The sequence below is a fragment of the Panulirus ornatus genome, chromosome 32, assembly GCF_036320965.1.
Source record: "Panulirus ornatus isolate Po-2019 chromosome 32, ASM3632096v1, whole genome shotgun sequence".
Taxonomy (NCBI): Eukaryota; Metazoa; Arthropoda; class Malacostraca; order Decapoda; family Palinuridae; genus Panulirus; species Panulirus ornatus.
The window spans coordinates 1,123,604-1,150,666 of NC_092255.1; positions in this window are offsets into that span (position 1 = coordinate 1,123,604).

Here is a 27,063-nt window from a genome sequence, read left to right on the forward strand (position 1 = left end):
CCTCAGAAACCTAGAGATTCTATGAGAAACATAAGACTCTGCTGACTATCATACCTGTAATAATTACTGGCAATCCTACCAGTAATAAGGATTCTGCTGACTATCCTACCAGTAATTAGGACTCTGCTGACGCGTACGAGTAATAAGGACTCTGCTAACTATCCTGCCAGTAATAAACACTTTACTAATTATGACAGAGTGGCAGATGTAGGGTGTTTAGCTCGGGATGGTATGCAAAGTAAGTGTCACGGAGAGTGGTTTAGTGAAAAGAGAGGAGGTGGTGAAAGCCTTGCGTAAGATGAAATGTGGCAAGATGGCGGGAGTGGAAGGTGTTGCAAATGAACTCATTCAAAACTGGGGTGACTGTGTTGTTGATTGGTTGGTAAGGATTTTCAGTGTTTGTTTGGATTATGGAGAGGTGCTTGAGGATTGGCGGAAAGCATGTAGAATATACTGTGTGGGGCTAAGCTGTAAGCTGCTAGAAGCAATGAGGAGTCAGGTGTGCAGGGCGTATGTACGAGTGGAGAGAGAGGACAGTGAAGGGATCCGAGTGAAGGTTGGTATGCGGCAGGGGTGTGTGATGTCATCATGGTTGTTTAATTTGTTTATGGATGGGGTGGTTAGGGAGGTAAATACGAGAATCTTGGAGAGATGGGCGAGTATGCAGTCTGTCTGGGATAGAGGATCCAGGAAGTGAGTCAGTTGTTTGCTAATGATAAAAGCGCTATTTCAGATTCAAGTGAGAAACTGCAGAAGCTGGTGACTGAGTTTGGAAGAGTGTGGGAAAGGAGGATGTTGAGAGTAGATCTTATGAGAGCAAGATTATCAGATTACTAGTGGTGAGGGACAGGTTAGTTGGGGTGTGAGTTTGAATGGTGAAAACCTGGAGGACGTAAAGTGTTGTGGATAACAGTGGATTTAGCAGCGAATGGAGCCATGGAAGCGGAAGTGTCATGGGGTGAGTGACGGGGCGAAGGTTGTGGGAGGGCTGAAGAATGTGTTGAGGAAGAACGTTTCCTGGGAAGGAAAAATAAATATGTTTGAAAGTGTAGTCGTCCTAACAGTATCATATGGATGCAAGACATTGGCTAGAAATAGAGTAGTGCGGAAGAGGGCGGATGTGTTGGACATGAAGTGTTTGAGAACAGTATGTGGTGTGAGGTGGTTGGATGGAGTAAATAATGATAGGGAAGAGAGATGTGAGTTAATAAAAGGAGTATATATATATATATATATATATATATATATATATATATATATATATATGAAGTGTTTTAGATATCTGGGAGTGGATCTGGCAGCGGATGGAAACATGGAAGCGGAAGTGGATCATAGGGTGGGGGAGGGGGCGAAAATTCTGGGAGCCTTGAAGAATGTGTGGAAGTCGAGAACATTATCTCGGAAAGCAAAAATGGGTATGTTTGAAGGAATAGTGGTTCCAAAAATGTTGTATGGTTGCGAGGCGTGGACTATGGATAGAGTTGTGCGCAGGAGGATGGATGTGCTGGAAATGAGATGTTTGAGGACAATGTGTGGTGTGAGGTGGTTTGATCGAGTAAGTAACGTAAGGGTAAGAGAGATGTGTGGAAATAAAAAGAGCGTGGTTGAGAGAGCAGAAGAGGGTGTTTTGAAATGGTTTGGTCACATGGAGAGAATGAGTGAGGAAAGATTGACCAAGAGGATATATGTGTCGGAGGTGGAGGGAACGAGGAGAAGAGGGAGACCAAATTGGAGGTGGAAAGATGGAGTGAAAAAGATTTTGTGTGATCGGGGCCTGAACATGCAGGAGGGTGAAAGGAGGGCAAGGAATAGAGTGAATTGGAGCGATGTGGTATACCGGGGTTGACGTGCTGTCAGTGGATTGAATCAGAGCATGTGAAGCGTCTGGGGTAAACCATGGAAAGCTGTGTAGGTATGTATATTTGCGTGTGTGGACGTATGTATATACATGTGTATGGGGGTGGGTTGGGCCATTTCTTTCGTCTGTTTCCTTGCGCTACCTCGCAAACGCGGGAGACAGCGACAAAGCAAAAAAAAAAAAGAAAGAAAATATATGTGAATAAGAGCAAGGTTATTAGGTACAGTAGGGTTGAGGGTCAAGTCAATTGGGAGGTGAGTTTGAATGGAGAAAAACTGGAGGAAGTGAAGTGTTTTAGATATCTGGGAGTGGATCTGGCAGCGGATGGAACCATGGAAGCGGAAGTGGATCATAGGGTGGGGGAGGGGGCGAAAATTCTGGGGGCCTTGAAGAATGTGTGGAAGTCGAGAACATTATCTCGGAAAGCAAAAATGGGTATGTTTGAAGGAATAGTGGTTCCAACAATGTTGTATGGTTGCGAGGCGTGGGCTATGGATAGAGTTGTGCGCAGGAGGATGGATGTGCTGGAAATGAGATGTTTGAGGACAATGTGTGGTGTGAGGTGGTTTGATCGAGTGAGTAACGTAAGGGTAAGAGAGATGTGTGGAAATAAAAAGAGCGTGGTTGAGAGAGCAGAAGAGGGTGTTTTGAAGTGGTTTGGGCACATGGAGAGGATGAGTGAGGAAAGATTGACCAAGAGAATATATGTGTCGGAGGTGGAGGGAGCAAGGAGAAGAGGGAGACCAAATTGGAGGTGGAAAGATGGAGTGAAAAAGATTTTGTGTGATCGGGGCCTGAACATGCAGGAGGGTGAAAGGAGGGCAAGGAATAGAGTGAATTGGAGCGATGTGGTATACCGGGGTTGACGTGCTGTCAGTGGATTGAATCAAGGCATGTGAAGCGTCTGGGGTAAACCATGGAAAGCTGTGTAGGTATGTATATTTGCGTGTGTGGACGTATGTATATACATGTGTATGGGGGGGGGGGGGGGTTGGGCCATTTCTTTCGTCTGTTTCCTTGCGCTACCTCGCAAACGCGGGAGACAGCGACAAAGTATAAAAAAAAATATATATATATATATATATATATATATATATATATATATATATATATATATATATATATATATATATATATATATATATTGCTCTTTTTATTACCTCGGTAAGCCCATCTCCCGGTTCACTCATGAGGAACATCAGTTACATGTGAGTTACGTTAACAGGGAGGGAGCGTGGCTCTCACACGGACGTTGAGTTACGAGCCTTCAGTCAGGAGTTACTCTCGGTTTTTTGTCAGCGTACGTTCGAACACTGATGGGACGATGTGTTTTTTCATTCGTTCAGTTGATGAGTTACGGTCATATGGGGGAGGATGAGTTACGATGGTTCGGCTGGTGAGTTACACACGACGTGAGAGAGTGAAATATAAATGTTAGTTTTCGAGTTGAGAGAAATAATATAAATGTGTGTGTGTGTGCGTGTGTGTGTGTGTGTGTGTGTGTGTGTGTGTGTGTTACGGGGAGAGAGTTTTACACACGTTTTGCCCCGTCTTTACTTCTTTATATGTTTTTACTCCTCTGTATGTATGCACACACACACACACACACACACACACACACACACACACACCAGCCTAAGCCAAGTACCCATTCATGTATGACGGTTTATTGGACGTGTGTCGTCATTCGGCTGAAAATATACAATTGAGGTATTATGAATATTACAGAAGAGTGAGGTCATGATACGTACAGTAGCAAGTTAACTCATTATCAGTAATGAAGTTAAGATCAGTGACACTGGACTTGTATGATGGCATGACTGAGGTACATACATACATACATACATTATTGAGGTACATACATACATACGTACATACATACGTCTACATGGTCAGGATCGCCATCTGTTCTTTTCGTCATTCTAGTATTGTATCCTGAGGGTTCTGGTGAACAGTGTTCTCTGGGCTCTGCCTGGTGAACAGTGTTCTCTGGGCTCTGTCTGGTGAACAGTGTTCTCTGGGTTGCACTCCCTGACCTGTTCTCCCCGTGTTCAGGTCTCGCCTGTCCTCGAGTAAACCATCCTGCAGGGTTGCTGGTGTCTCTGCTGGGAGACCATTCCTTCAGCCGTCAGGGTTCACTTGTAAAGTTTTTCTCTGTGGTGTTGTCGTCGTAGGGCAACACCTTCGTCACGGCCTCGCCATCAAAGGAATCCGAGGCAGACGCTGGTGATTCGTGTCTTCGTAAGTTTTGTGATGTCGAGACGTTGCAGCTGGGGAGGATCGCCTCTTGCTGCCACAACACAGATTGTGGTTCGAGGATCTCAAATACTCACAGACATCTGGGGAACTCCTCCTGTAGGAGGTGGCCACGGTGATGGAGGGTTCGAAACCTGAGTTCGACAGGCGTCCAGGTGTGTGTGTGTGTGTGTGTGTGTGTGTGTGTGTGTGTGTGTGTGTGTGTAGGAGGAGGAGGAAGGTACAACATGTGAATGACCTCTGTGTTTGGCCATAGACATACAGCCTCGAGACATCAGACCCCCAGGGCGGCCCCTATTGGTGTGAGTCAACACAATATTTGTATGTCTGGCAGAAAGATACAATGTTCAGCCGTACGACAAAATATTCCATCGTACGTCTTTTCACAGCAATCCATCTATCGTCCAGACAGTAGGCTTCCATAACAGCAAAATAATCGTACGCCTGGCTGTGATATTGCTCTACGATGAAGCAACGCCCCGGCAACAGGCCGCTGTACGACCTCACAGCATTACTGCTGCTGCTGCCGTCGTGAGGTCTGGCCAAGGCAAAGGGTATGATGAAGAATGATACAAACTTATGGATAAACTTTCTCACGCAGCTGCACCTGAGCCCCTTCTCTCTCTCTCTCTCTCTCTCTCTCTCTCTCTCTCTCTCTCTCTCAGGGAGAGAGAGAGAGAGAGAGAGAGAGAGAGAGAGAGAGAGAGAGAGAGAGAGAGAGAGAGAGAGAGACCTTTCAAAATGTAGCTTCCATGATGGATGAGAGCAGCATTAAACAGCCTAGGAAAATTAACATCAGATTTAACTAACTAACTAGCATATATAGTTAACTAACAGCAGTAGTAGTGACAGAAGGTAATTCTGAAACCTAGCATGGTAATACAGGGTATAACCAGTTATATACTTGTTAATAACTGGTGTTACAGATACCAGATATGCTAATAAATAGGTTCACTTGGCCGTAAATATGCTGCTGTAATCTTGATCGATATGATGGTACGGTCCTGAAGGGTCGTACCGTCGTGCTCAAAGGTCATATCGTCGTGTTCAAGGATCGTACCGTCGTGCTCAAGGGTCGTGCTGTCGTGCTCAAGGGTCGTGCCTTCGTGGTCAAGGGTCGTGCTGTCGTGCTCAAGGGTCGTGCCTTCGTGGTCAAGGGTCGTGCCTTCGTGGTCAAGGGTCGTACCGTCGTGCTCAAAGGTCGTAGCGTCGTGCATGGAGAGTCAGGGAGGATATAGCGCTAGTATATAGCTAGTATAGGATATAACCAGCAATACATATGCAGATTAGGAGCATAACCAACGCGTGTACTGCCAGAGGAACACTACCTTTTTTTCTTTAGCAACAGATGTGCTGAAGGAGACCGGTGGAGCAGGTGTGTGACAGATGACACAGACACCTGTCTCTACCCTCATGATACCATCAATATCAGAAAGTAATATAAGAAAACTGATACATCACACAGCATATACCTGCAGAGAGAGGTACTCGCCCTGGCTAGAAAAGCTTGTAAAGTTAGAGATAATCTCTCTCTAACTATGTCCTCGCTCTTTTCATCTCATTCTGAATTTCTCTCTCTCTCTCTCTCTCTCTCTCTCTCTCTCTCTCTCTCTCTCTCTCTCTCTCTCTCTCTCTCTCCTTTACACGAAGGCATTTTTTTTAAATCACAAGGTAATCAACGGATCACGTAACGCAGAATTTTGTATAGTCAAGAAATCTATCTATCTATCTATCTATCTATCTATCTATCTATCAATCTATCTATCTAACTAAATGGGAATAGGGGTTAAAGAATACTTCCCACGTATTCCCTGCGTGTCGTAGAAGGCGACTAAAAGGGGAGGTAGCGGGGGGCTGGAAATCCTCCCCTCTCGTTTTTAATTTTCCAAGAGAAGGAATAGAGAAGGGGGCCAAGTGAGTATATTCTCTCTAAGGCTCAGTCCTCTGTTCTTGACGCTATCGCGCTAATGCGGAAAATGGCGGATATATATATATATATATATATATATATATATATATATATATATATATATATATATATATATATATATAGATAGATAGATAGATAGATAGATAGATAGATAGATAGATAGGTAGATGATAGATGATAGATAAACAAGTAAGGACACAGACAGACTTTCCTGGTTGAAAAATGTTGCTCAGAATTCAGAATGTAATGTACACCTAACATGCCCAGTCATGATTTCCTCCTGTAATTATGATTAATTTCCTCTGGTAATTAATGCCCTCTGACAGATTGCTTTGCATTACATAGTGTTGACGCTTGCTTTTGCCATACGTTTATATGTATGTATACCATATGTATGTGTCTCATATGTATATCGTGTATTGTGTGTATGGGGAAATGGTAAGTGGTAGTGATGAAGTGAGGAAGGTTGAATGTGTTTGATGATGGAGTGGCAGATGCAGGGTGGTTGGGTCGGGGCAGTGTGCGAAGTGAGTCATGGAGAAGTGGTTTCGTGAAGAGAACCGAGGTGGTGAAAGCCTTGCGTGTGATGAAATGTGGCAAGGCAGCTAGAGTGGATGATATTTTATTGCAATTTCTTATGAATGGAGGTGATTGTGTTGCTGAATGGTCAGTCAACGTATCGATGGATCATGGTAAGGTACAATGCACATGGCACCTGGAGAGATGTGTGCAATGAAGCCATTCCCCGTCTGTTCCTGACGTTCACATGCTAACGCGTGTGTCAGTCATTTCCACAATCAGTTACTGAGCACAAGTAATCGTTCCCACAAGTAATCATTATACTGCAAGCAGCCAGCCATTTCCAAAGTAATTCGTCAAGTGTATATTACAAAAGTAATTCGTCAAGTGTTTCCTACACGAGGGAATCCGTCTCTCTGATGTGGATGGTACAGTGTTGCCCAGGTGGGCGCCTCCCAGCATTACTGGTGGTGAGTAATTGGCTATTTGAGAAGTGTCTGGGGAGGGTGAGTGATGTGGTGGTGGTGTGGTGGTGGTGGTGATGGTAGTGATGGCGTGTTGGTAGAGTGGTGATGTGGTGGAGTGGTGGTGGAGTGGTGGTGATAACGAGGGTATTCATGAAAAGGGTGAACATGCTGGATTAGATGGAGAGAATGGGTTGTTGAGAGGTAGAAATGGCTGTTGAAAAAAATGGGATTCAGTAGAAGAAAAACGGAACTGGGGTAAATAGCACAAAAAGAAGAGGAAGAATAGTAAAGTACAAGAAAGAAGACGCTACAGAAAGTGGAAGAAGGACCAGCTACAGCCCTGACTGATCAATAACACACACACACACACACACACACACACACACACACACACACACACACACACACACACACACACACATACACACACACACACACACACACACACACACACACACACACACACACACACACACACACACACACACATACACACACACACACACACACACACACACACACACACACTCACATACACACACACACACACATACACACACACACTATGCCATCTCTCTCATCCCCAAGTGAGCACATGATTCTCTTCACTCTGACTCACCTCGGGAGAGTGAGGAGGTAAGCAGCTTGATGCATCAGCTGAGGACATCAGCCTCAAGGAGACTCAACTGATCAGCCATGTCGTGTGGCGCAGAACAATCACCATTACATCCATGATGGTGCGCCTTGTGTCCACAGATTTATGAGGCCATAACGCTGTCTGGTGAGCTGTGTGTGGAGGGGACGTGGCGGTGTGTGGTGGAGCGGCGTTTGTGGGGCGGTGTGTGTGGGGCGGTGTGTGGGGGCGGTGTGTGTGGGGCGGTGTGTGGGGGCGGTGTGTGTGGGGCGGTGTGTGTGGGGCGGTGTGTGTGGGGGCGGTGTGTGAGAGGCGATGTGTGAGGGGCGATGTGTGAGGGGCGATGTGTGAGGGGCGATGTGTGAGGGGCGGTGTGTGAGGGGTAATGTGTGAGGGGCGATGTGTGAGGGGCGATGTGTGAGGGGCGATGTGTGAGGGGCAGTGTGTGAGGGGTAATGTGTGAGGGGCGGTGTTTCCTGTGTTGTCTGTAAGCTGGTATGGTGTTTCCTGTGTTGTCTGTAAGCTGGTATGGTGTTTCCTGTGTTGTCTGTAAGCTGGTATGGTGTTTCCTGTGTTGTCTGTAAGCTGGTATGGTGTTTCTATGCATTTCTGGACAGTAAATGGCTGTGTTGATGGCTGTGTCTGTGGTAGTGTCTGTTAACAGGTGTGGTACCTGTGTGTTGCAGGATGTGTCTGTTGGATCTGTTGTGTCTTCTTAGTTGCTTAGCACCTGTCTGTGAGGAAGCAAACTCACCCACGTCCACCCAGGGTTGTGGTACCATAATGACGCGGGCCAACAGAAGAAACCAACATGGGGGAGCGGCACTGTTGGTTTGGGTTATCTTCCGTCGGTCACGTCTCTCACGCGTCAGTAGATTGATTTATAGCAAATATTGTTACATGTTTCTCGAGGTAGCGAGGTTCACGTCTCTAGATAGAGAGGTTCAAGTCTTCAGGTAGGAAGGTTCAGTTCACCAGAAACGAGTTTGATCGTCTAAGTTTCTGAACACTGTCGGGCCTTACGTTCCCTACCGTGGCTAAACTTCCCTTGTCGTAAATGCTACACCTACAACGCATGATGTATTACGTCGCCAGCAGCCGCGAGTTACAACACAAACGTTAAAATCTCTGTTACTGCCTCAGTTGCCCTTAACGACCCTCTGACGGTTAGCTCATATACCGCAGTATCAGCCCCTGGTCTCTCTCTCTCTCTCTCTCTCTCTCTCTCTCTCTCTCTCTCTCTCTCTCTCTCTCTCTCTCTCTCTCTCTCTCTCTCTCTCTTTCAACTTATGTTACTACCAATTATAATCTCTATGACCATATCTTCTACTAGTTACAACCTCATTATTACAACATATCCTGGGAATAAACTCCTTTATAAACACGTCTGCCGCCCCACTTCACAACAATGATTGTGTCTTGTCCCCAGCCCCTTGTATCGTGAGGAGGTGGGCTGTTTGCCGCAGCTGGGGTTGTAGATATATTCGTCTGTGAGTATAATTCCTTCTTCATAATACTAGCCGCCTCGAGAGAGCCTTATAGCTTCAGCAGAAGTGTTATGTCATTGCCCCCTGAGAGGGCCGCCGCTGCCGGGACGAGATACAGCTACTGCCTGACGTACGATTATTGTCTCGGGTTCGAGAAGCTACGACGCCGTAGACACAAGTGCAATTTTCTTTTCTTCTTCTTCTAACCCTCCGGGGACACATCAGGGACGCTGCCTCACCACGACTAAGATGTACGATAACTGTTTCCATGCCTATAGTGCTCGCTGCCTGGGGGCAACATCATCGCTTCTTTACTACTGCCGGACGTACGACTTCAAGCCGTCGTATCTCCTTGGGCGCTGATTCACCATCGCCAGTCACACGATATAGCTTCTACCACCCGTTTTTTTTTATCATTATATTTCGTTTCTTTTTTGTATGATGATGCTTGCTGAATCACCGACCGACGAGCTTTTAAAGGAATTGAATCGTGTACATCAAGGATGCTGGAGCCGCTGTTAAGAGTAATTCTGAATGAAAACGGAGACAGAGACGCAGATGCGGGTGATTGCTATATGTTGATATGTAAATTTCATTAATTCCTCATCATATGGAAAATGCTTTAAATATTTGTTGCTTCTGTGTTTTACATTTTGCCCGAGATGAAAGTCTTCTTATACGTAATTAGTAGAAGAAGGTACTGAAGGCTTTTATTACGTTTAACAGTAATGTAATAATCGATAAAAGGATAATAACGTAACACAAGTTACGGATAATTAGGCAATCCATTATGTGTAATAACTACATTTCTTAATAACAAGAGTTACTATCGCGAGTATGATTGAGACCTGCGTCCTTATCAGTATTATGAGAGGATTATACGACTTCTAGATATTGAAAAATATTGAAAAAGGATAGAGATAAAAAAGGCAAGATAATATTTCAATATTCCTTTTTCATCTGGTCGAGAAACTTTTGTCTCCAAATTGAAGCTTGACGCTGGAACTTTCTCTTAGCGAGAGAGTGTGGCACAGACAGAGACGACCAGCGAGCGTCCTCTCCAGCCTCAAGAAAACCCCTGGGACGTCTTCCAGACGACCTCACCTCGACTCATGTGAGGCGTTTCTCAGTAGCGTCTGCCACAGGAGCGAGAGGCGAGACTCCTCCAGTTGTCTTCTCTACTAGAGCCACCACACCCGGGAGGTAGCTCCCTCCCTCACCTGACCCAACTCACAACCCTCAGTTACCAAGTTGTCGTCAGGCCCGCGACCATGTCGACCCAGAGGGACGACAACTTGAGAGATACGACATCCTCACAGGTACGACAACCTTAGAGGTACGACACCGCAGAGATACGACAACTCCGAGAGTGCAACCTCAGCACTACCTTCAAATGCCTCTAGCCAAACTACATTCGACGGTACATGACAGCTAAGATTTCTCTGAATGTACATTTGAGGAACTAGAATACCAACAATAAACATCTGACAAGAACAGTTCTACTCAAGGAACTAAGGAAATTTTCTTCCTGCGCGAAAAAGAAATGAGCTTTTCTGAATGTGTCTCTGTACCGAAGGCAACCACTGATGTGCTCAGACACAGCAGTGAGTGGACTCATCCACGGATGAACAGCGGAGAGAGAGAGAGAGAGAGAGAGAGAGAGAGAGAGAGAGAGAGAGAGAGAGAGAGAGAGAGAGAGAGAGAGAGAGAGAGAGAGACTCCCAGGAGAGATTCTTGCCACAAGGAAACACAAGAGGGCGTCACAGACCCTTTGAAGCTTCACGAAGCTAATCATCTTGACTCCTACAAAGCCTACAAGCAGAATGATCCTCTGAGGAGAGATCCATCAAGAGGACAGAGCCTCCAAGAAGATATCTTTCCTCCTACAAGAAACACAATATATCCTCGCACTCATGGAAGACCCTCGTCAAATGAGGCAGAGGACGAGTTGTATGTTGGTTGTGATAATGTTTAACCCGACACTTGTTACAAGTGATTAGTTTGACAAGAGCTGAGCTGTGGATCACATTCTAGGAGGTGTTGGTGGGAGGGGCACTAGGCACAACACATATCAAGGGATACAGCAGACATGCAGATCGCAGGGTACTAGGGTCCCCCTTTTTGGCACGAAACATATATTAGGGGATGATGAAGGCCCCAGAAGGCATGAAATATATTTCATATGGTACTAAAGGTCCCAGAGAGCACGAGATATTTATCAGGGGATGCTTAAGGTCTCAGGGGGGACGAGATATATATCAGGGGATGCCTAAAGTCCCAGGTGGTACGAGACATATATCATGGGGTGGGGGAAGCAAGACAGTGGATCATCAGAGACCCAGCAGCACAGCAGCAAGATGGCGATGTAGGATGTCTCACCGCTCTCCGTTCGTCCTCACTGGCTGTGTGTCTGCTCCTCTGTTTGTATTTGTATTTCTGTCCGTAACTGTCTGTTTGCCTCTGTTTGCATGTCTGTTTTGTCCTCTTGCATTTCTCACTGATTCTGTCTATTGCTTTGTATATCTCTCTTTTGCTTATTCTGCTTTCATGTGCTCTCTCTCTCTCTCTCTCTCTCTCTCTCTCTCTCTCTCTCTCTCTCTCTCTCTCTCTCTCTCTCTCTCACACACACACACACACACCTGATCGTTCAGATCGTAAGTCAAACGTCGCAACGTTGTGCTGAAGGGTCGTACCGTCATAGTCAGGGGTCGCAACGACGCAGTAAAGGGTCTTTACGACGCGCTAAGGGTCGTAACTTTACCCTAACTTTTAACTCAAAAATCTCTTATGATTTGACGAAAAGATCTTAATTATGTGCTCTACAACTCCCTTTAAGAAAATCTTCCATAGATCATTAAAGACGGGTGGCTAAATGAACGTCGGCGGATATCGAGTCTGGCGTTGACATAGGGGATCGGTCCCACTGAATTTTTTAATGTAAACAAAAGAGTCCGAGATTCGCTCCTGTGAATCTTTTTCCTCGTCTCATCGGGCAACCAATCTTTATTCCAGGACAACAATTCTATTTGAATAATCCTAGGGTCCTGAAATCAAACATTTTTTAGCAATTTGTAAATAGTGACGAGTACTCATGAATTAAGATACTTCGAGGAATAATGATTAATTGCACGATTTCATTGAATAAATCTTCCATTTCCTTCTGCCTTCAACATTAAGCTGCTTATCTAAAGTGGAATTTATTAAAAAAGGGGGTGACTGTATTGTTGACTGGTTGGTAAGGTTATTTAATGTATGTATGACTCATGGTGAGGTGCCTGAGGATTGGCGGAATGCGTGCATAGTGCCATTGTACAAAGGCAAAGGGGATAAGAGTGAGTGCTCAAATTACAGAGGTATAAGTTTGTTGAGTATTCCTGGCAAATTGTATGGGAGGGTATTGATTGAGAGGGTGAAAGCATGTACAGAGCATCAGATTGGGGAAGAGCAGTGTGGTTTCAGAAGTGGTAGAGGATGTGTGGATCAGGTGTTTTCTTTGAAGAATGCATGTGAGAAATACTTAGAAAAGCAAATGGATTTGTATGTAGCATTTATGGATCTGGAGAAGGCATATGATAGAGTTGATAGAGATGCTCTGTGGAAGGTATTAAGAATATATGGTGTGGGAGGCAAGTTGTTAGAAGCAGTGAAAAGTTTTATCGAGGATGTAAGGCATGTGTACGTGTAGGAAGAGAGGAAAGTGATTGGTTCTCAGTGAATGTAGGTTTGCGGCAGGGGTGTGTGATGTCTCCATGGTTGTTTAATTTGTTTATGGATGGGGTTGTTAGGGAGGTGAATGCAAGAGTTTTGGAAAGAGGGGCAAGTATGAAGTCTGTTGGGGATGAGAGAGCTTGGGAAGTGAGTCAGTTGTTGTTCGCTGATGATACAGCAATGGTGGCTGATTCATGTGAGAAACTGCAGAAGCTGGTGACTGAGTTTGGTAAAGTGTGTGAAAGAAGAAAGTTAAGAGTAAATGTGAATAAGAGCAAGGTTATTAGGTACAGTAGGGTTGAGGGTCAAGTCAATTGGGAGGTGAGTTTGAATGGAGAGAAACTGGAGGAAGTGAAGTGTTTTAGATATCTGGGAGTGGATCTGGCAGCGGATGGAAACATGGAAGCGGAAGTGGATCATAGGGTGGGGGAGGGGGCGAAAATTCTGGGAGCCTTGAAGAATGTGTGGAAGTCGAGAACATTATCTCGGAAAGCAAAAATGGGTATGTTTGAAGGAATAGTGGTTCCAACAATGTTGTATGGTTGCGAGGCGTGGACTATGGATAGAGTTGTGCGCAGGAGGATGGATGTGCTGGAAATGAGATGTTTGAGGACAATGTGTGGTGTGAGGTGGTTTGATCGAGTAAGTAACGTACGGGTAAGAGAGATGTGTGGAAATAAAAAGAGCGTGGTTGAGAGAGCAGAAGAGGGTGTTTTGAAATGGTTTGGTCACATGGAGAGAATGAGTGAGGAAAGATTGACCAAGAGGATATATGTGTCGGAGTTGGAGGGAACGAGGAGAAGAGGGAGACCAAATTGGAGGTGGAAAGATGGAGTGAAAAAGATTTTGTGTGATCGGGGCCTGAACATGCAGGAGGGTGAAAGGAGGGCAAGGAATAGAGTGAATTGGAGCGATGTGGTATACCGGGGTTGACGTGCTGTCAGTGGATTGAATCAAGGCATGTGAAGCGTCTGGGGTAAACCATGGAAAGCTGTGTAGGTATGTATATTTGCGTGTGTGGACGTATGTATATACATGTGTATGGGGGTGGGTTGGGCCATTTCTTTCGTCTGTTTCCTTGCGCTACCTCGCAAACGCGGGAGACAGCGACAAAGCAAAAAAAAAAAAAAAATCTAAAGTAGATCTTTAAGGAGATATGTAACCCTGTGGTTCGCGTACCTGGGATATATATACATACAAGTATATCTTACAGTCATGCATCATGTTTATTACTGATGGAGACTCTGTCGGCCCGCATTCTTATGTCATACATAACAAACACGACCGTAAAACTGACAGAACAATGAGTATATCTCTCTTTCTCCCACCTGGATACATCTTCAGTGACGACCCCTCGCTCAGTGTTCCTCCAGACACCATCAGTGACGAACCCTCGGTCCGTGTTCCTCCAAACATCACCAGTGACGACCCCTAGGCCAGATTTTCTTCAAGCATCGGCAGTGGGGTGATAAAGGAGGTAAATGCAAGAGTCTTGGAGAGAGGGACGAGAGGAGATGTAGGGGATGAGAGGGCCTGGGAATTGAGTCAGTTGTTGTTTGCTGATGATACAGCACTGCTGGATGATTTAAGTGAGAGACTGCAGAAGTTGGTGAAAGATGGAAGTTGAAATTAAATGTGAATAAGAGCAAGGTTATTAGGTTCAGCAGGATTGAGGGACAAGTTAGTTGGCATGTGAGTTTGAATGGAGAAAACTTGAACGAAATGAAGTGTTTTTGGATACCTGTGAGTGAACATGGTAGCGAATGGAACCATGGAAGTGGAAGTGACCCATAGAGCGGGTGAGGGAGCGAAGATTCTGGGAGCACTTCAGATATGTTTGAAAAGAGAGAACGCTACCTGAGAGAGTGAAAATAGGTATGCTTAAAAGTCCAAATAATACCATGTGAATGCGAGACAGGCTGTAAATAAGGCTGTGCGGAGTGTGGATGTGTTGGAATGAAAAGTTCAAGGAAAATACATGGTGCGAGGTGGTTTGATCGGGTAAGTAATGAAAGGATAAGAGAGAGGTGTGGTAATGAGTGTGGCTGAGAGAGCAGAGGACGGTGCGTTGAAATGGTTTGGACATATGAGATAATGAGTGTGGAAAGGTTGACAAAGAGGATATATATGTCAGAGGTGGAAGGAACAAGGAGAACAGAGACCAAATTGGAAGGATGGAAGATGGGGAAAAAAAAAGAAATGAAGTGACCGGGTCCTGAACATGCAGGAGGGCGAAAGGCGTGCGTGGGTTAGAGTGAATTGGAACGATGTGGTATACCGGGGTCGACGTGCTGTCAATGAACTGAACCAGGGCATATGAAACCATGGAAAGGTCTGTAGAGCCTGGATGTGGATAGGGAGCTATGGTTTCTGTGCATTACATATGACAGCTAGAGAATGGATGTAAGCGGATGCTCCAACAGAGGTTGACCTGGAGGAAGATATTCATACAAAGAAATCAAGGGAGAAAAATGTTGGGCACATTCCCTTCCTTCAGTACGACGCTTGAGACGCCTGCACACAGAACTTGAATGTTATCTACAAGTTAATGATGCACAGATGATGTCCAATTCAGTCATCTTAAAAACGAAACATCATCTTCTCATCAGATTCAGATTTAGAATCGACTATAGGAGGAAGCGAGAAAATATTCAGAGAATTGAAAAGAAATGATACGATATTGGAAGAAAATATGTTGGAATAAATGTACATAGTTTGAGCGAAAGTGAATAGCGTAAGTATAATAAAAACATGGGATTAGATTCTTTCCACAAAACTGTGTGTAGATAACTATGAGAAAATGAATTTATGTAACGCTTTGAGAAAATAAATAGATGTTAGACACTGCTTTCTGGTTCACGGATACATGTGAATGTGAATGTAGATGAGGGCGAAACTGTGAAAAATGTAACTCGTAAAATATCAAAGCACTTAAGATGTAAGAGTAATGTAGCAGTATGGACGATATACACTGTGGTGGTGAGAGTGTGTATGGCTGAGAGAGTGTATGGTTGAGAGTGTGTATGGCTGAGAGTGTATGGTTGAGAGTGTGTATGGTCTTAGAAGTATCATTAACTCTTGATGAAGGTGTTAATATTTTTTGTTGGTGGATGTTGCCTTAATGACCTCGGCAATTGATAAGCCGACAGCCCAACCAACCAACCAACCAACCAACCAACCAACCAACCAACCAACCAGCCAACCAACCAACCAACCAACCAACCAAACAAACAACCAAGTAACCAACCAGCCAACCAACTAGTCAACTTACCTCAAGTATGAAGCTACTTAACACACATTGCTTTTTGAAAGTTCAGAGAAATTAAGAGTGAAGTACATTGGTGTCATTAGAGTGAAGGTGGATGTCTATATCTTATTTGATTGTCCATTAGAGAAGTTCCCTGGGTGAGGCACCCATCAGGACCGCGGAACTCCCTGCATGACACTACCTCACCAACTTCTGTTACAAAAGCTGTAAGATACTGTAACACACAGGAACTGAATGTCCAGGCAGGAGACTATCACATAAGAATGGTTAATATGAGAGAATACTGATGATAATTGGTGGAGATGTGAAGCAAAGAATTATATATATATATATATATATATATATATATATATATATATATATATATATATATATATATATATATATATATATATTTTTTTTTTTTGTCGCTGTCTCCCGCGTTTGCGAGGTAGCGCAAGGAAACAGACGAAAGAAATGGCCCAACCCACCCCCATACACATGTATATACATACGTCCACACACGCAAAATATACATACCTACACAGCTTTCCATGGTTTACCCCAGACGCTTCACATGCCCCGATTCAATCCACTGACAGCACGTCAACCCCGGTATACCACATCGCTCCAATTCACTCTATTCCTTGCCCTCCTTTCACCCTCCTGCATGTTCAGGCCCCGATCACACAAAATCTTTTTCTCTCCATCTTTCCACCTCCAATTTGGTCTCCCTCTTCTCCTCGTTCCCTCCACCTCCGACACATATATCCTCTTGGTCAATCTTTCCTCACACATTCTCTCCATGTGCCCAAACCATTTCAAAACACCCTCTTCTGCTCTCTCAACCACGCTCTTTTTATTTCCACACATCTCTCTTACCCTTACTTTACTTACTCGATCAAACCACCTCACACCACACATTGTCCTCAAACATCTCATTTCCAGCACATCCATCCTCCTGCGCACAACTCTATCCATAGCCCACGCCTCGCAACCATACAACATTGTTGGAACCACTATTCCTTCAAACATACCCATTTTTGCTTTCCGAGATAATGTTCTCGACTTCCACACATTCTTCAAGGCTCCCAGAATTTTCGCCCCCTCCCCCACCCTATGATTCACTTCCGCTTCCATGGTTCCATCCGCTGCCAGATCGACTCCCAGATATCTAAAACACTTCACTTCCTCCAGTTTTTCTCCATTCAAACTCACCTCCCAATTGACTTGACCCTCAACCCTACTGTACCTAATAACCTTGCTCTTATTCACATTTACTCTTAACTTTCTTCTTTCACACACTTTACCAAACTCAGTCACCAGCTTCTGCAGTTTCTCACATGAATCAGCCACCATTGCTGTATCATCAGCGAACAACAACTGACTCACTTCCCAAGCTCTCTCATCCCCAACAGACTTCATACTTGCCCCTCTTTCCAAAACTCTTGCATTCACCTCCCTAACAACCCCATCCATAAACAAATTAAACAACCATGGAGACATATATATATATATATATATATATATATATATATATATATATATATATATATATATATATATATATATATATAGAGAGAGAGAGAGAGAGAGAGAGAGAGAGAGAGAGAGAGGGAGAGAGAGAGAGATGCGGGAATACCTGTAAGCAGGTATCCCTGGCAAGGTTATTAGCACATAATCCTCAGACACACAGTGTGGACTTAACTGCTGAAATTCGTACGTATCTATTCAGAGTTACTCGCGAGTTTATCACACACACACACACACACACACACACACACACACACACACACACACACACACACACACACACACACACTAGCACAGAGGACAAAAACCAACACACCTTCTCTGTGTATCATACACATAACTTACAGCTTCCAAGTTGGACACTTAGTACATAAGTTGCCTCACACGACAGCTAAGTTTAAGGCAACATGGGAAAGGTCTAAAATCCAGCTGGAAAGGTGTGTGAACTGGTGAATTCTGTTCTCTGACACTCTCTGGTCTCTACTGTGGTTCTCTGTTCTCTGACACTCTCTGGTCTCTACTGTGGTTCTCTGTTCTCTGGCACTCTCTGGTCTCTACTATGGTTCTCTGTTCTCTGACACTCTCTGGTTTCTACTGTGGTTCTCTGTTCTCTGACACTCTCTGGTCTCTACTGTAGTCCTCTGTTCTCTGACACTCTCTGGTCTCTACTGTGGTTATCTGTTCTCTGACACTCTCTGGTCTCTACTGTGGTTATCTGTTCTCTGACACTCTCTGGTCTCTACTGTGGTTATCTGTTCTCTGACACTCTCTGGTCTCTACTGTGGTTATCTGTTCTCTGACACTCTCTGGTTTCTACAATATATTGTCTCGTTGTTGTCGTTGATGAATATATTGCAGCTACTTGTACCACCGCTGATACTTCTACTTTTCCTACCACCACTACTACTACTACTACTACTACTACTACTACTACTACTACTACTACTACTGTTTCAATACATCTGCAAAATCTTCAATATCGTGAGTTCAGTTTTACAAACTACAACAATTTGGCACAGCAGTTTGACGCCTGACCCACCATGAGTTTCAGAATTAACATCAAGAATGTTGGCTGCCTCCAAAGCTCCACATTTCAGACATTCTTTTAGACGCAAGTCTGAAGAGCAGGTCTCGGGGGTTGACAACATACGAAAAAGAGGAAAGAAAATAGAATTAGGGATTTTGTTGATGGCTGAAGTTGTGTTGTCATTCCTGTGTCCGAGGTGGTGAAGGGAGACCAACTCTAAATCTAAAGTGAGGATTTCAAAGAAACTTTGAAAGAAACTTGGTGAACAGAGTTTAATGTTACATTAAACTTGTGAGTTGAGTGAACCTAGCGAGTGCTTAGTTTCAAACCTTTCCTTTCACCAACTGATACAACAAACGACAAACAAACAAACCCACTTCTGATCTTGTATGTAAAGAAAGTATGACTTGGTCGAGGAGGAACTGTGAAGAATAGGAAAATAGAAACACATACAAATCAGGTAAGAGATTCATGTAAGAGTAACAGTTTATTATATGTTTTGAAGATTCAGGAGTCATTACAGGCGTCCTAGGTCAGTTGTTAGAACTAATTGAGGTCAAAGGTTACAGGTGATTGATACTAGGGGAATCAGATGGTCGGGGACATTGCAAACAAACAGCTGGTTTGGATCACAGGAGAGGTGGTTGAGGTCAAAGGCCACAGCTGGTGTGCCGGTGGGGGTGTGGTCTACGGAGATAAAAGGTCATGAATATTCAGGGGTCACGACCCGAGCTTGTTAAACCGGGTAATGTGAAAGCGGGAAGGTGATACTGGAGCCACGTCTCATGTTCCATGGTGAGAGCTGGCAACCAGACCTGACACTTTGCCTAGACCCTTGTTTGAACCTTGATTACTTGCTTGCTTGCTTGATTCAGGGCAAGGTTAGGGAGAACTGATTGATTAATGATGTTTACAAGATTGATCGTTTGTGTAGTTAACTGATTATCTTGATGTTTTCTTAAGATAAGACTATACTTCACAAGCAACCGATTGCCGGACACGTCATTCATTGCTTGAGCCTTGGTTGCCTGACTATATATATATATATATATATATATATATATATATATATATATATATATATATATATATATATATATATATATATATATGGATGTCTTTATCTTCTAAACTCAATATGAAAATACATTTCGCAGTTTTTTACTCAGATGTATCCAACCCTCGTGTTAGGGGACGACCTGGTTTTCCCATCCATTGATCAAGTTGTGTTACCACATGAAGATCATGTTCTCTTTCCACAATCGTGTGATACAATATCGATATTAAACATATATTTTCTGGACACTTCATATTACTACCGTATGTGTGTCGAGTACATATATTCCCCGACCATCTAGTTTGCCATAGGCATAAAGTATCAACGTACACAGAATACAATAACTGTATATAATGTGTCATGAGTATACAAGCCATTCATGTCATCTGTTGGTACTTATATTCAAAGTGTTTGAATGGTAGTTATCTGTTACAAACTACGTGACGTCATCACCAGTCTGCAGTATAGCTAGCCCTTCCAACTCCACGAGCGGTGGAGGCTAAATGTACAATGTGATTTCCTTTATTTTATTGTTTACCAATACAGAAGAAGTTTCTGACTTTAAAATCACACAAGTGTGTGACAGATACGAGATCTGATATGAAACTGAGAGACGAAAGATTTGGGTTAGTGGTAAACCCCTAATGGTTCTAGTTATCATGAATAGTTTACACACTGAGTTTACCTTTGTAAACTCAGGTTAATTTTTGATTTGATGAAAACATCAAACTATCAGAATGTCGTAAGTGATCCTCCTCCAGTGGTATCCAGTTCATGGAACACCATTTACAGAGGAGCGGATCCCCCCACCACACGTGGAGTTTGAGTCATGTTTCCTTCATGAAGACTACCAGATCTCTTCTAACTCTCACTTGTTTACCACACGCGACTACAAACGATTACTTATCTTGTGATCAATGTGGAATACACCAGGAAAAAGTGGCATGAAAAGTTCCCCCCCCCCTTTTTTTTTCTTTTTTTTGGTCTTACAATCTGTCGATTTCAGCTGAAATTATTTTGGACGTTGGCCAGGCAGGCGGCCAGGGCTACCACCATCCAATCAGGTTTAACGTTAAAAGTATTAATGTTTTGGGAACGTGTGTGTTGCAGGTGCACACACACACACACACACACACACACACACACGTAACTACAGAGAGAGAAATCTCATGTCTACATAGGTAATTCATGCATACAGATACATTTACACAGTATATCAAAATTCTCTTGATCATTGCCTTAACTGCAACCATAAATATGATTATTCTAGTAATCGTAGTTACATCTTCCTCTTTCCATATTTAACAGCTGAATCGAGACAAACCTTCTGTATTTCTCTATATCATCCATCTGTTCACAATACAGCCACTACCTCACGCCACCTTCCACAAGACCCTACTACACCTACACTCACTCATACACACACATCTTCCACCTCTTCTGCTTGCCATCTGTTCCACTTTACGTGTCAGTCCTTCTCATTCCACAAACCCTTTCCCATATTCACCATCTCTTGTATCTGTCCCGCTTATTCCATTCTGTTCCACATACAACTCTGTTGATTCGTCCCAGCTACTGTACCTTCCACACAACACTGTCCTACCATCGTCCACACTCACGCACACACACACACACACACACACACACACACACACGCACACACACACACACACACACACACACACACACACACACACACACACACATTGTAGGTGTCTGTGGGTGATGCTGTGGGGGGTCTAAGCCCAAAGAGAAAGAGAGAGAGAGAGAGCACACTCTCTCTCTCTCTCTCTCTCTCTCTCTCTCTCTCTCTCTCTCTCTCTCTCTCTCTCTCTCTCTTTCTACCAGTGGCAACAGTAAAGTGCTGGGTCAGGTTATACCTTCCTCTTGCAGGCAAAACACCCGCACGTTCTACACCCCTCCCCCCCACCACACACACACACACACACCGAGGCTCGCCGGTGTTAATTGCTACTCACAAATCATGTTGGAGCGGTGAATGTGTTGCCTCTGCCGCCCATCCACCAACCAGCGGTGTGAGGTGCGACAGCAACCCAACCAGCGGTGTGAGGTGCGACAGCAACCCAACCAGCGGTGTGAGGTGCGACAGCAACCCAACCAGTGGTGTGAGGTGCGACAGCAACCCAACCAGCGGTGTGAGGTGCGACAGCAACCCAACCAGCGGTGTGAGGTGCGACAGCAACCCAACCAGTGGTGTGAGGTGCGACAGCAACCCAACCAGCGGTGTGAGGTGCGACAGCAACCCAACCAGCGGTGTGAGGTGCGACAGCAACCCAACCAGCGGTGTGAGGTGCGACAGCAACCCAACCAGCGGTGTGAGGTGCGACAGCAACCCAACCAGCGGTGTGAGGTGCGACAGCAACCCAACCAGCGGTGTGAGGTGCGACAGCAACCCAACCAGCGGTGTGAGGTGCGACAGCAACCCAACCAGCGGTGTGAGGTGCGACAGCAACCCAACCAGCGGTGTGAGGTGCGACAGCAACCCAACCAGCGGTGTGAGGTGCGACAGCAACCCAACCAGTGGTGTGAGGTGCGACAGCAACCCAACCAGCGGTGTGAGGTGCGACAGCAACCCAACCAGCGGTGTGAGGTGCGACAGCAACCCAACCAGTGGTGTGAGGTGCGACAGCAACCCAACCAGCGGTGTGAGGTGCGACAGCCGCACGAACCACACTCACAGAATTATGCATTTATATGACAGCTACAGTGTTGCAACGGCCACTGTGGTACAACAGTACTATGCTTGGTTACGTTACGGTCAAGTAATCACAGGTGGGTCAAAGGCCATGTACCATAGATGGGATAAAGGCCAATACCACAGCTGGGTTAAAGGCCAGAGCCACAGCTGGGTCAAAGGTCACATCTGAACCAACCTGATGCAGCAACATCTCCCATGTAAATATTCTGGTTTTCTCCACAAAAACAAGGAAAAAGTGAGTATATTTACATATTCATTTACAAGGTTGTTTACATTCACTTCGTTCCAACCAGCGCTGTAGCCAGGGATGGCTGGCTGTAGGGGGGTGGGGGGTCTAGGTATTGGCTAATTCCAGGTTGTAATTTGGTTACCACAGGTCAAGGGGCGTGGCCTGTGGCTGGTGTGTGTGTGGGGGGGGGGGGGGGGTTTACACGTACCCTGCACCACCCAGCTTTCCTGACCCTGGTGACCCCGTGTAGCCCCGGTGACCCCGAGTGGCCTCGGTGACCCCGTGTGGCATTAGTGACCCCTATGGCCTTGTTGACCCCATCTGACCAGGTATCTTCACTATCTCCTCATGAGGAGAACTCTGCTCTGATATTGATCGGGGAGATAAGCAGCGCCTACGATGAGGCTCCACCAGAGGGTAGGGCCGGCGCGTAGCGTTCACCGCAGGGAAGCAGAGGATGGAAAAACGGGTCACTTGAGGTGCCTTTTGTCAAGTGTGTGTGTGTGTGTGAGAGAGAGAGAGAGAGAGAGAGAGAGAGAGAGAGAGAGAGAGAGAGAGAGAGAGAGAGAGAGAGAGAGAGAGAGCATCTCATGGACTCACCCACTCCTAGTGGTGGCCCGTGCAACCCCCACCAGACCAACAGGGAACCAGACAATGGCAATATCTGCTGCTCTTCCTCCCACATGATGCCTCTAACTCACAGCCTCTCACTCCCCGCTCTCCCTTCTCTTCCCTCTGCTCTCACTCGCACAGTCTGTCTGTCTGTCTGTCTGCCGTAGCCTTGATTTTTCGCAAAGTCTCTTTTAAGCACTATCTCTCCTCATACCTCTCACTCTCTTTCTCTCTCTCATATATATATATATATATATATATATATATATATATATATATATATATATATATATATATATATATATATATATTGGATGAATTTGTAACTTTCTGTTTCATAATATTTTGAAACAATATTCGAAAGGAAATTAAGCACAATTTCCTTGCTAATGCAATTTGTCCAGGCGAGGGCTGAGGGCTCAGTGCTGAGAGCTGAGGGCCGAGGGCTGAGGGCCGAGGGCTGAGTGCCGAGGGCTGAGGGCCGAGGGTTGAGGGCTTCATGAAGGTGATCGCCAGCTAAACTGTTCCTCTATCCCAGTGTTCCCACCTGACCAGGCAAGACTGGCAACACTGGTCTCGTGCACATCAATAATAACATCTGTAACATCTTGAACATCAAAGTCTTACGTTCATCTAACGACGATAGGAATCGTCAACACTCATTATGCGTCCTAATGACAAGTTCTTACGACAACACACGTAATTCTTACGACGTTACGAGTCGGTCTTTACGACCTACTATCATGACGTCACACTCGCCAGTACTGAGGGTCAGTTATCATCAAACATGACATTATCTCAGGTGGTCTGTTGACGTAGTGAGGTGGGCAACGTGCACCAGACACAACACCACTGTGTGTGTGTGTGGCGCGTGAGACCATCCTTGACAATGGAGATTTATAGCACTGGATTATCTTTGTCACTTAATATAGAAGATTTAGAACGCATCATTATGAGAGACATAGGATTACATCCTCCTTATCATGTGGTACGCGGCATCGTATCACCTCTCTCACCTAGTATAGAGGATCTAATACACATCCTTGAGCAGCTACCAGGATCAAGTCTTCCTTTCCAGGTCCTATATACATAGGATTACATTTTCCTGTTCATGTAGGACTGAAAATCATATCTGCTCTCTTGCTCTCATAGAATGATCCAATTCTCCTTCTCTCTGTCAAAGGAATTCAATTCTTTCTTACGCTTAAGACAGACTTAGACGTCTCTTCATGTGACAAGGGATTAGATGGTGCTGAACCTCAAACAAGATCCTCTTTCTTACTTAGCATGACGAGGCTTCGATCTTCTATCCCATAAAGCATAAAAAGAATTTAGTCGCTCTTCTCAGAGCAGAGAGAATCCAATACTGTGTCTCAGACAGTACATAGACTTGGATCCTCTTTCTTATGTGTTTGGCGAATCCTGGTTGACCAGCGGGGGTACGTGGACGTGCGTATGTATGTGTGAAGGACGACAGTCCAGATGGACGAGATAGTGGAGTGGAGTGGTGGTAGGGACACAGGAGAGAGATAGTAAGATAGAGAAAGATATCCAACCCCGTATGGAGACTTCCACGACAGATATAGTGAAAAATATAGATTGAATATATAGGTCCTCTCTCTCTCTCTCTCTCTCTCTCTCTCTCTCTCTCTCTCTCTCTCTCTCTCTCTCTCTCAGACACACACACACGCAAACACTTGCCTCTGGTGAGTGTATTACTCACCTCACACTTGCCTCTGGTGAGTGTATTACTCACCTCACACTTGCCTCTGGTGAGTGTATTACTCACCTCACACTTGCCTCTGGTGAGTGTATTACTCACCTCACACTTGCCTCTGGTGAGTGTATTACTCACCTCACACTTGCCTCTAGTGAGTGTATTACTCACCTCACACTTGCCTCTGGTGAGTGTATTACTCACCTCACACTTGCCTCTAGTGAGTGTATTACTCACCTCACACTTGCCTCTAGTGAGTGTATTACTCACCTCACACTTGCCTCTGGTGAGTGTATTACTCACCTCACACTTGCCTCTAGTGAGTGTATTACTCACCTCACACTTGCCTCTGGTGAGTGTATTACTCACCTCACACTTGCCTCTGGTGAGTGTATTACTCACCTCACACTTGCCTCTAGTGAGTGTATTACTCACCTCACACTTGCCTCTAGTGAGTGTATTACTCACCTCACACTTGCCTCTAGTGAGTGTATTACTCACCTCACACTTGCCTCTGGCATGAACGTCCTCACAGACCGGTGGAACCCGAGGTGAGACCCATTAATATAGCCATGCTCGACCATTACCCTTACATACTGCCCAAGTTAATGGTTGCTGACTGGGTCACCCAGCTATTATCTCCCATTGTTGTGACGCGGCTATGTAACTGGTACTGTGGGGGGATCGTAACGAGTAAGGGGAGCTATTGTACCACGGGGGAGAGGCCATTTCAGCAGGAAAGGGGAGGTTATCGTGGCGAGAGGGGAGAGCTTTCATCGCTGGATGAGGAGTTTCCGTAGCCAGGGAGGGGAGCTATCGTAGCGGGGAGAGGGGAGCTATCGTAGCGGGGAGAGGGGAGCTATCGTAGCGGGGAGAGGGGAGCTATCGTAGCGGGGAGAGGGGAGCTATCGTAGCGGGGAGAGGGGAGCTATCGTAGCGGGGGGAGAGGGGAGCTATCGTAGCGGGGAGAGGGGAGCTATCGTAGCGGGGGAGAGGGGAGTTATCGTAGCGGGGGGAGAGGGGAGCTATTGTAGCGGGGCGAGAGGGGAGTTATCGTAGCGGGGGGAGAGGGGAGCTATCGTAGCGGGGAGAGGGGAGCTATTGTAGCGGGGGGAGAGGGGAGTTATCGTAGCGGGGAGAGGGGAGTTATCGTAACGGGGGGAGAGGGGAGTTATCGTAGCGGGGGGAGAGGGGAGTTATCGTAGCGGGGGAGAGGGGAGTTATCGTAGCGGGGGAGAGGGGAGTTATCGTAGCGGGGGAGAGGGGAGTTATCGTAGCGGGGGGAGAGGGGAGTTATCGTAGCGGGGGAGAGGGGAGCTATTGTAGCGGGGGAGAGGGGAGCTATCGTAGCGGGGAGAGGGGAGCTATTGTAGCGGGGGGAGAGGGGAGTTATCGTAGCGGGGGGAGAGGGGAGTTATCGTAGCGGGGGGAGAGGGGAGTTATCGTAGCGGGGGAGAGGGGAGTTATCGTAGCGGGGGGAGAGGGGAGTTATCGTAGCGGGGGGAGAGGGGAGTTATCGTAGCGGGGGAGAGGGGAGTTATCGTAGCGGGGAGAGGGGATCAGTGAGAGAACATACAATGTTATTGTGTTGGGCAGAGTGAGACATGCCGCGTGACGGGTTGATCCCAGTGATGGAGGGAGGCAGGGAGAGGAAGGAGACATCCACTGCAAGGGTCGGAACACAAGGTCAAGAACGTCTCACTGTAGTCAAGGTAAGGTTGGCGACAAGGTGGTCAAGGTGTTAATATACCACAACACTGAACATGGTTCCAAGGAACGTACACACACACACACACACACACATGTAACAAATGTGGTCAATGTAACACTAGTGACGCAGATGACGTTACGCTTGTTACAACTTGTACACACGTCAGGCTAGACGTATACCTGACGTCACGCCCGCCCCCCTGACCACGCCCACCAACCACCCACTCTCCTGTCCGTTATGGGCCAGAAGTACCTCCCTCACCACCACCCACACCTGCCTCCAACACTGGTGGAGAGCGTCGCCCTCTTCATTCGCCCGCCTTTTCATACAACCCTTAACATTGGTGGCGGTC